Source organism: Echinops telfairi, unplaced genomic scaffold, assembly GCF_000313985.2.
Source record: "Echinops telfairi isolate 266 unplaced genomic scaffold, ASM31398v2 ScPeMD7_7;HRSCAF=31, whole genome shotgun sequence".
Lineage (NCBI taxonomy): Eukaryota > Metazoa > Chordata > Mammalia > Afrosoricida > Tenrecidae > Echinops > Echinops telfairi.
The window spans coordinates 17,673,554-17,680,630 of record NW_022103904.1 but is presented as its reverse complement, the minus strand read 5'-3'; positions in this window follow the sequence as shown (position 1 = coordinate 17,680,630).

Genomic DNA, 7,077 nt, shown 5'->3' with positions numbered 1-7,077 from the left:
TACTTGAGTGGCGGCCCAATGTCCTTCTGCTACCTTAATACTAAACCTATAAATGTAGGAAGTCCTGGGCCCCCAGGCGTGAAGAAAGGGTTCCCGGGATTCACATTTTGACTAAACACTATGACCTGCACTTCAGCTTCCAATTTAAAAATAAACTGTTTACAAGCATTTAAATAAAACATTTGCATGAATATTAGCCCCTATAAGGCACACCATTACAACTATCTCCAGGCTCAAGTGATGGTAGGTCCTTTGGCCGTATAAGGTCCATGTTTGTGTAAGGTTTTGAATATTTTTAAACGGAAGACTGGACTACTTGTAAAGACAGGAAGCAAAGAAAACAGGTTAAGTGGTAGTTCTGAAATTTTATCTCTGGAGATACTTTACTAGAGCTAGTCAAAATCCTTATGGCATTACAATTAATGTAGCAAGAACTCAAAAATAAAATTGTTAAACAAGAAGTGAACAACTCTATCCAAACTTTTTTTTAACTACTAAAAACAGTCCACAATCCGTTTCAGAACATCTTTCCTCCTTTTATATTCATGATATGCTCCTCATTTCCCTCTAACCCTCCACCCACAGTATCCCCAATAAGTCATTATGCCAATTATTGTCTTTCTATACCCACCTATCTTATGCTTCATATATTGGAAAATACACCCCAAAACAGTAAATATATTTTTAAAACCAAAAAGAAAGGACCAACAGCAATGTTAAAATCAACGAGAGGAAAATAACCCACTGTTGAGAAAAAAGTAGGAAATATTGAAAACTAGAATAAATCCAAAATGGGTCAAAAGGGTTATCAAATGGCCAGGTACCACATTTTAACCCAATTGCACATGCCATAATCGAGTTTACAATAGTCTCTGTCTAATAGCATCCTTGACTGTGGTCAGAAGGGATCCACCAGAGGCTTAATCTAGATGGGTAAGGTGCAGATGGATTTTGGACTCCCCTGTCATCCATAGCCTTTTGCAAATGGTGTGTTCACAATTTAACTCTGATACCTTTCCCTCCTTTGGATTTGTATTTTGTTCATCATCATCCTTGGATCACAGCCCAGCGTGCTTCTTCCATGTGGACTTAATTGACACTCACTTAAATGGCTGCATGATTGGATAGAAGCCTTTAAGATCACAGATGCTAGTCTTTTTGATAGGCAGGCACCATCATCTTTCTTCACCACACTTTGTGAAGTGCCTGTACATTTAGTGAGCTCTTCACAAGGGCAAGCATCAAGAAGGGGTATGTAATAAGAACTAATTGTTCTTGGATTGGAGCTAAAATTAAGTGAGAACCCAAAATTCATTCACTTGTCTGTGGATTTTGTATATCTCTGATTTACTCTAGAGGCCACATTAGCAATTTGTGACAGAGAACATTATCAATCATCCCCCTGAGGTAGAATGTAATTCTATTGATAGTGTCCTTAATTTATCCAATGGCATAGAATTTAACATTGTTGAGAAAAGGAAGTTATGCAAGTATAGACTGGTAATGAGCTACAACCCATGAATTGTTGATTTGTACAGATTGAACTCTTAAATGAGTACTGTTTAAATTGACCATGGGGGTTGGTGAGGGGAAATTTGTAGTAACATTCATTCACGAGGGCAGACCCTTGACTTTCAGATGGATACATGTCATAATACAGCAAGGAGGGAATTAAAATAGTAAATATATTTGGTGTAAATATGGTGGTTCTGAGCCACCTTTCATAGGGAACCCACAAAGCAAGGGATCCTAACCAAGGTCCAGCAATTGCCAGTTCCATAGTCTTCAGGTGTCAGTTATCTGTTTCTTCTCACAACAGGGGGTATCAGTCTTGAGTCCAAGGGTTACAGGTAAGTTTAAGGTAAAACCCTTTGAATTTTTCTGGTGTGACCCATGAGGTATGCCTTGTTCCTCAAGGGGACAGAGTCCCACAGGTCCCAGGGTTGCCACAGTTCACAGTACACAGCCTGGGTCACTAAGAGCTGGGTAAAAAATAGGTCAAAAGTGTCTTACCAGGAACATAATACTAGGCTTACTCTTCCCTTAAAATCTATATAATTATTGTGTCCCTTCCCAATGTGAAGTTGCTCCTCCCACTTACCCACCAACAGAAGTATAAATGCCTCCTCTGAAACCTAGATGCTCCCCTCCCCTGATCTTGACCTCACTTTCTTATAAAGTTCCCTTCCCCCTCCTGTGGGAGTGTCTTTTGATTTGATGTGATTTGTGATGTGAATCTGATTTTATCCCATCTAATAATTTTTTGGTCATTTGTTGAAGATCAGTTGCTTGTAGATAGATGCCTATATTTGTGGATTTTCTCTTCTGTTCCATTGGTCTATGTATACTCTTCTCATTGTACCAGTACCAGGCTGTTGAGACTATTGTAGCTGTGTAGTAGGTTGTTAGGTCAGGAGGTGTGAAGTCTTCTACTTTGTACTTCTGTTAGTATTTTATTGGGACTTTAAGCTTTTCCCAGGAGCTCTATCACTGACATGGACAAGAGAAATTTGTGTTTCCTGAAGAAAGGGTAGATTCTGGACCTGGAACAGTTGAGAAGCTCTATTCAGTATTTAGGGGAGGAGGCTGATTCCTCCTGGATGGGTACTTGTGGTCGCTGGAATATGTTTATGCTTTTCAATGCCTTGGAGGTGAAGGAATGGCAGGATATGGAGAAGTCCTGGTGGTCTTGGGATTAATGGGTGTGAATGGGATGGGGTTCATACCTTCTAAGAGTTAGGGGTTTCTGAGAAGGAATTGGGAGGGGGTAGCAGGGCTGTGCCCTGGTCTTGAGATGGCCTGGAGGGAAGAGGTGGAGGGTGATGTGTCTCAGGAAGCAGGCTATAGCTCTGAAATGCCTGAGGCGGTCTAGGGTAATCTAAATGAGGTGTTAGCTAAGAGATGGGGGTATTGCTAACTTGGGCATTGAAGTGGTGAGGGCAAAAAAAGATTTTTAAAAGATCACCATCAGGTGGGCAAGTACTGATCAAAAAGGAGTTATTAGAATAGTGTAAGACTTTATTTTAAAGAAGAGAATATAGAAAGTACAACAACAAAAGAGGAGGCTCTCGAAAGTACATACAACAAAAGAAGAGCTGGTGTCAGAACTTCATCCTGCAGGACAAAGATCTTTTGAGCAGTTGGAGGCAGTGCCTGGAAGTGGGTGATTCGACAGTTTTGGTCTTTTAGAATGGTAGGGCATTAGGCTAGTGTGTTGGATCTGATGACCAACTCAGCTGAAAACCCGTATTCTTTTATATTTAGGCTAATTATCTTAAAGGCATAGACCTAATTGTGGATTAGGTCTGAGGGAGTGGGGTTCACTCTTTTCAGATGATGACAGGGAAGGGGAAGAGGGAGTGCAATACGAGTGTTGCACTGGGGACTTGGAGCAAAGGTGGGATGAGGATATCAGAGAGCAGAGCAGGGGGGAAATTGGAAAAGTTAAGCTTGGGTCCTAATTATGTCTGCAACAAGCTGCCCCTGCAGAGCTGTCTCCTGGAGGCCAGGGAGGCAAGAGATTCTATTGGCTGTTATCCCAGAGATTGGAAAAAAGCAGCTGTGTTGGGCACTAGTAGAGGTCACCCAGCAAGCCTAGAGCCTATGACAAAGGGAAATCCGTTGGCATGTGTTGCTGTTCTTTCACTTTAAGAAACTCGACTCTACTTATTTTTACATTGTGATTCTCAATGCCAGGGAGTGCAGGATTTTCCCTTTTAAAAACTCTCATCACATATCACACAATTTAAAAGTTTAATCATATCTAGAGTTGTACAATCATTACTACAATCAATTTAGAACATTTTCTTCTTCCTGTACTCATTGTTATTCGTGCAATTTTTTTTTAGTGGCAAAGATATGCACAAAGATATCCTTTCTAGTGGACCTCTCTGGAAGTTGCTGAGCAGATCTTCCTGTGCTTGTTTTCTGACAGCCGTCTTGGTGACCCGTGTTCTTTATATTCTTGATTTCTAGTTTTACACTGTTGTGGTCTGAGAAAATGGATTGTAGAATCACAGTGTTTTTACGTTGGTGAAAGCTTGTTTTGTGGCCTATCATGGATCTATGCTGGAGAATGTAGAGGTCACCCAGCAAGCCTAGAGCCTAGAGAAGAAAGTATGTTGTACACTTGTTGGGTGATATACTCTGTAATATGTCTAGGATGTCTGGTTGGTTGTGTTGTTTAGATCGTATGTGTCTTTATTGAATTTCTTAATGTTATAACATTCCTTGATAATGGTATACTGAATTCTTTTAATATTATTGCTGAGCTATTTTTTACTTAAACTCTGTGGGTTTGATTGGTATATTTTGAGGGTCTTTTATTTGGGGCATATATGATGAATGTGTTTATGTCTTCTTCTGTTCCTTTAATCATTATTTAGTATCATTTGCCTCATATTTTTTTGCCTTGAAGTCTATTGTATCAAAGATTTATATTGCCAAAAATGCCTTTTTTTTTTTTTTTTGGCTGTGTAGTTTGGTAAAATTTTCTCCATTCTTTAATGATTCCTGCATCATTCACTTTTTTGCCTATAAAATCTTTCAAGATGGTAATTCGAGGCTTGGATTTTTTTCTTGGGTTCTTTCAGTTTAAAATATGCTGTGTGATCTTCCCTTTTGTGTTACAGTAGGTAAATCTGCTTCACAAGACCACATTAGAGTTTTGAAGAGCAAGAATGCTATTTTGAGGACTAAGGGGTGTCTGACTCAAACCATGATATTTTCTATTGCATCAAATGCATGTGGAATTAGGAGGACCATAGAAGAGTCAATACATTTGAATTGTGGTGCTGAGAAGGAGTTTTGAAAGTACCATGGCTGCTAAAAGTACAAATCACTCTGTGTTGGAAGAAGTTAGACCAGAGTGCTCCAGGAAGGCAAGGATGGCAAGATTTCAACTTACATACATTGGACATATTGTCAGGAGAGACAAGTTGGAAATGGACAGCATGTTTTGTAAAGTGGAAGGGCAACGAAACAAAGGAAGGCCCTCAACAATATGCATTGACACAGGGGCCACATCAATGGGCTCAGGCATAGGAACAATTGTGAGGACACAGGATTGTTCATTCTGCTATACTCAGAATCACTATGGATCAGAGCTGATTTGATGGCTAACAACTAACTAACAACGTGGTAGTACAGTGATTAAAGAACTTAGCTTCTACTTGAAATATTTGAACCCACCAGCCACTCCAGTTGAAATTGATGAGACCATCTGTTTCCATAAAGATTTACAGCTTTTGAACCTGTATGGGGCAGTTATCTTCTATCATACAGGGTTGCTGTGAGTCATAATCAAGTCATTGGTAGTGGGTCTGGTTTGGGATTAGTTTCAGCCATTTCTTAAAATAGGTGTGTGTGTATGTGTGTGCATAATATATTTGTGTATGTGTACACACACACACACACACACACACACACACTCGCATATACCAAATAATCTTCATGAACCAGAACCCAACTTCAGTGATCAATTCATGGCCAATATTTTTCATTGATACTCCCACCCATATCCTCATTATTTTGAAATGCCTCCTAGATGTATCATTTTACCTGAAAATGATTAATACATGTATATGAAAGATAAGAATTCTTTTTATAAATAAGATCACAATTCTTTTATCACCCAGCAGTCTTGTTGCTGTTGAGTCCCTTGGGTGATGGAAAAAGTAAATGCACTCAGATATAACTGAAAGGTTTGAAATTCAAGTCTACCAAGGGGTACCCCAGAAGAAAAACCTTGTGATTTGCTTTCACAAAATATGCCCTAAAAGCCCTATCAGGTTCCGTTCTACTTAGGTACACATGGAATCACCATGACTATGATCACTTAAAAAATGTTTTTAGCAAAAATTAATATCTCATAATTGCCTGATTACGACAAGTATGAATTTTCTTGAGATCAATTAAACTTTATAATTGAACACTTTAGGAAGAAATAATGTATTTACAGTTGACTTTTCTTATTCAGTGTCATATTATGTATTCCAAAAATAGTAATATCTAGAAATACAGTTGAATAATAGCATCTTCTTCTAAATACAGATTTGCTATTCAGCACAACAACATGACTCAGCTTCAAAATCTGTCAATTCAACTTACTGCTATCAAGCTGATACCAACTCATAATGACCTACAGGACAGGGTAGAACTTCCCTGTGAGTTTCTCAGACTCACAGGAATAGAACTCTTTTCGGGAATAGAAAGCCCTGTCTCCCATGGAGCGACTGGTGGTTTCAAACTGCTGACGTTAGGAATCAACTTATAGCCACTACATCATAGTGAATTTGTTTTCATATTTATTAGTAAAGTCCATTCAATTTGTGTGTGTGTAGAAAGTATGAACCACATGGAGGTTTCCCTCCCACGTCCTATTTTTAGCCATGTGGTGCTGTGCAGTAAAAGGAATAAGAAAACGTGGATATTCTTGGCCTGCAGACATGACCTCCAACAGAAGCTGTTCTGAGGCAGACTAGCAAAAGAAACTCCATTTTTGTAAGCTGCTAAGTAACTTGCCCTTTTCTCCCTCTCACCTCAGGAAGTGGACTGCTTGTTGACCTGCCCATTCTCCCTCCCCTGATGGGAAAGTCTCTGCTGGGGATTCATTTTAGAATGTACCCCCATGTTCCCAGGTTCTGGACAGTACAATTCGTTTTGACTATTCTTCAATATAGAGTTTGTTCTGATTCTATATTGTTCCCTTTGATGTTGTAATCTGAATGGTGTAGTTAATCTTATCATGATAACCAGGATGTTACAATAAAATTTTATTATGGTAACCAGGATGTTCTAATTAATTTTGGTATTGTTTCTTTTATGATAAGAAATGTACCTTGTAATGCCTGCTTACTCTTCTTGAAGTTACAATTAATCCATTAATTTTGCTTTATGCTTCTGTTCATGCTTGCTTGAACCCTAGACAGGTGATAAATGAGGTTTTTGGCCTTAAAGATGGACTGAAATGTGGACTTGGGACTGCAGTCAAAGAATTGCGTTCAGATTCTAGCAGTCTGGTTATAACCGAATAAAGACTCTTTTAAGTTATCAATACATTATAGTTTCTGTCATTTA